The sequence below is a fragment of the Zosterops lateralis genome, assembly GCF_965231275.1.
Source record: "Zosterops lateralis genome assembly, chromosome: 6".
Lineage (NCBI taxonomy): Eukaryota > Metazoa > Chordata > Aves > Passeriformes > Zosteropidae > Zosterops > Zosterops lateralis.
Genome location: NC_139761.1, coordinates 7,699,564 through 7,703,521, shown reverse-complemented (window position 1 = coordinate 7,703,521; position 3,958 = coordinate 7,699,564). Strand labels below are relative to the sequence as shown.

The 3,958-nt window shown below is 49.9% G+C and overlaps 1 pseudogene across 1 annotated transcript; it reads right to left on the bottom strand.

Moving 5' to 3' along the window:
• Positions 1-654: 654 nt before the first annotated feature.
• On the bottom strand, positions 655-2,072 carry LOC310910915 (inositol 1,4,5-trisphosphate receptor-interacting protein-like 1; annotated as a pseudogene). The gene has a single exon. The product of its transcript is annotated as an inositol 1,4,5-trisphosphate receptor-interacting protein-like 1 (transcript).
• Between the last annotated feature and the right edge of the window lie 1,886 nt (positions 2,073-3,958).

Sequence of the window (3,958 nt, the reverse complement as noted above, 5' to 3'; positions counted from 1 at the left end):
CAACAGGGAATCCTGAAGCCAGGCAGCCCACTCTGTCCTCAAGTGCTTTATCCAGCCCACCTGGCAGTTCTTCTGCAAAATTCTCCCCAACGCTGCAGCAGCTGAGCAGCCAGTACCCTGTGCCAGTGCTCCCTGACAAAGTGATGCAGAGAGACTCACAGATGAAGTGTTTGTTCAAATATATCATTTATTGCCGTCTTTGTACCCAATAAACTCACAGGAGGAATGGACTCTCTCAGAAAGGGCATTTGCAGGAGAAGGTGGAGGGCAGCAACATTAAATGCCACTTGGCAGTGAGCCCAGCTGGGGAGGGTGACCAATTATTCCTATTTCCCCAGTGCAGAAGAACAAACAGTGAGGGAGTCGTAGTCAGGGAATCAGAGAAACCAGAGCCCCGCTCAGGTCTTCTACCTTATAATTTCCAATTCTGTGGTAGCTGAGCAGCCAAATTCCATGCCAAAGTGATGAACGGATGTTCAGAGATACAGTGTTTGTTCAAACACACCGTTTGTTGTAAACTTTACATCAACTAAAGCTCCAAGAAGGTCAAAGTATGGTTAGAATGATATTGGAAGTATTTTCCTATAAACCAAACGATTCTATTCTTCCACAGTTCTACGATTCTACAATTCTGTGATTCTACAGTTGTCTCATTCAGAACCCAAAGTAGAGGTGAAATTGCAGCTTATCAAACTCCTTCAATGCCTTAGTCTGGGCAGCTGGATCCTGTGCCAGGTGCTGGAAGAGGTTCAGTGGCTGTGCCTCTTGGAAGGCTGGGGGCAAGGAGATCTCCTCAGGCATGTCCTCATTGCCAAGGAAGAAGTGCTTGAGACGCTTCTCCTCTAGGCAACAGCGCAGGTAGCGCATTATGTCATCCACCCGCATCATGAGATACCTGTGCTGCCATTCTGACAGGGGGATCAAGGTCAGGAGGTGCATGACCGTGGTTTTCAAGGCATAGATAGGAAGGTCTGAGCCCTCCAGAAGGCGAGCACAGAGCCGCAGGCATTTGAGGTGGCAGCTGTGGGGTGGGGCCTGCATGGAGACATGCCTGAAGAATTTTGCCTCTGCCACAGCAAAGCTCTCCAGCCATGTCGTGCCTGGGGGGTATTTGGCCTCTGTAGGCTGGCTACTCAGGAAGATGTCTGAATTACCAAGCTGCACACAAAATATCATCTTCACATAAAGGGTTCTCCCAAGGCTTTCATCAGCTTCATCTTGCAGGAGCGGCAGGAGGGAAGCACCTTCATGCGGTACTGGCGGGACTGAGGCAACACCGACCAGGCTGAGATCACAAACGTCTGGAACCAGAGGGCAATCTTCTCCCCATCAAGGTAAAGGCCAGTGCAGAGGGTGTGTAGAAGGCTGGCCGCCTGATTGTTCTTCAGCTCCTCCACAGAGTCATGGAGGAAGCACAGCATTTTCTGGTCAGGCTGTTTCCCGGCGCAAGTGCACACCAGCTCCACGCGGACACGCCTGCATATCTGGGGCATCTCCCACATGGTGTCTGGTTCCAGGTGGAAGACATACCCACGGGGAGGCTTCAGGGGCACAAACATGCAGTAGACAACATCCTCCTTCTGGGGACTCCATCCTTCATAGGCACTGCCCACCCCAATGGCTGGTTCCAGCACCAGGAAGGAGCTGTCTGAAAAGAGATCATGGGAGACTTGGAGAAGGTCAGTCAGCAGCTCCTGCACCACCCGTCTCCCGGAGGCCAGCTTCGGCACTGACAGCTGGAAGCGTCTTGAAAAGATGCAGATCATGTTCATGTCAGCAGGATTTTCTTCCTCACTTTCTTCACTCTCTGAGTCCCTGATGTTCTCCACCTCACAGGTGCTTTTCCTGAGCCGCTGGTAGAGTGTCAAGAGCAGCAGGGTTCCAGCAATGGCCCAGAACAGCCATTGCTCCAAGGCAGTCCAGAGCACAGCTCCCCAGGACCTCTGCTCCAGAGTCCCCTGGGGCAACTCCTGCAGCATCTGAGTCCTCTGCTGGTTGGGGTCCTTATCCAGGTACACATTGATGTAATGGTAGATCCATTGCACAAGCCAGATGAGGAGTAGTATGACCATTACGACCTGTGAGAGAAGGGAGAGGAGTGCAATGGCACTGAGAAGGGAGGGAAGGAAGAAAAGAGAAATGAAAGGATCTGGCAGTAATGGAAGAAGGGATGGGAGACAGCAGGCAGCAAGGAGAGGGGACTAGGCAGCTGGCAGGCTGGGTGTCAGGTCTTTGGTTTCTTGGGGCCATTGTGAGGTCTGAGCTGGGGTGGGCATGAAGGGCAGGGCTGGGCTGGTTGTGATGTCACTGACACCAGAGACATCACAAGGGACATCACAATGAGGGGCAGGTATAGAGGAGAGCAACAGGCAGTGCTGTCCTGCTCTAGCCTGAGGCAGAGTGAATGCACACACAGGCCAGAGACTGCCGTGGATGAGAGATTCAGCACACAAAGCAGAGCTGTGAAACCCTTCTGTCTGTCCTCCTGCAGGCGATGTTCCTGGTCACGCTGGTGAAAACCATCCTCCAGAATGCAAAGGTGGTTAACGATGAGCTGGATGAGGACACACGCCTGCGCATGCAGCACCGGGCTGAGTTCCTCCACCAGCAGATGACGTGGATGCTGGAGGAGCTGGATCACAAGGCTATGGAGCAGAATGACGGATCATGGGGATCTGTGCTCTGGGCTGCCCTGCTACAATGGCAGTTCTGGGCCATTGCTGGAGTCTTGGTGCTGCTTGTGGCACTCTGCTGGCAGCTCAGGAAAAGAGGCTGTAAGGTCCTGACCAGCTGCCAGCTAAGCACCTCAAAGCCAGTCACTCCTGCACCCCACACACCCATCCCCAACCCCACACCCCCCATTCCCATCCCCACAGCCCTAAACCCCTTTACTTTCCCACTGAAGCTGAAGCTGAGAGAGAAATCTAAGTGCAAACCAGTAAGTTTAGATAATAGGTTAACAATTGAGATAAAGTAAATTAGAAGAATTTATAAAATTGAAGAGTAAAAAAAAAAAAAAAAAAAAAAAAAAAGGCAGCTCTGGGCTGCCTTGCTACAATGGCAGTCCTAGGCCATTGCTGGAGTCTTGGTGCTGCTTGTAGTGCTCTGGAAAAGAGGTCCTGACCTCCCCATTCCCATCATTCCCATAGCCCTAAACCCCTTTACTTTCCCACTGAATTTGAATCTGAGGGAGAAATCTAAGTGCAAACCAGTAAGTTTAGATAAGAATAGGTTAACAATTTAGATAAAGTAAATTAGAAAAATGTATTAAAATGAAGAGCAAAATAAAATAAAATAAAACAAAGTGATGCACAATAAAATTGATCACCACATACTGACTGATGCCAGACTCTTTCTCAAACATTGATCAGCTCCCCTTCCAAGTAACTCCCCCATTTTATATACTGGCCATCACAGCCTATGGGATATCCCTTTGGCCAGTTTGGACCACCTGTCCTAACTATGCTCCTCCCTCCCAGCTTTTTGGGTTTGTGGTTTTTATACCTCCTCACTGTCAGAGCACGGGGCACAAAAAAATCCTTGATTTTGGAGAAACATGACATTTAGCACCAACCAGAACATGAATGTTTTACCAACACCATTGACATACTGCATCCAGAACACAGCACTGAACCAGCTACTGACAAGAAGAATATCCACTCCTTAACCCATATATGTCATGCAAGTCTTCCACTTCCTAACACTTTATCCCCTTCCCCATTCATCTGACAGACATACAGACAGCCATAATTCCCTTTGTCTGTAGAACACCTCTGTCAAATGTCCACACAATTGCCAGCAAAACCTTGAACATGCATGTGGGGAGAACAGAGTCTGGGCTGCTGAAGGAGCAAGTCCAGAAAGTCCCCTGGGGACCTGATTTTTAAGGTTCTGCGCTCCATGAGTGTTGGTCCCCTTTGAAGAGCCATCTCCTAAAATCACAGGAGTAGTCAATGGC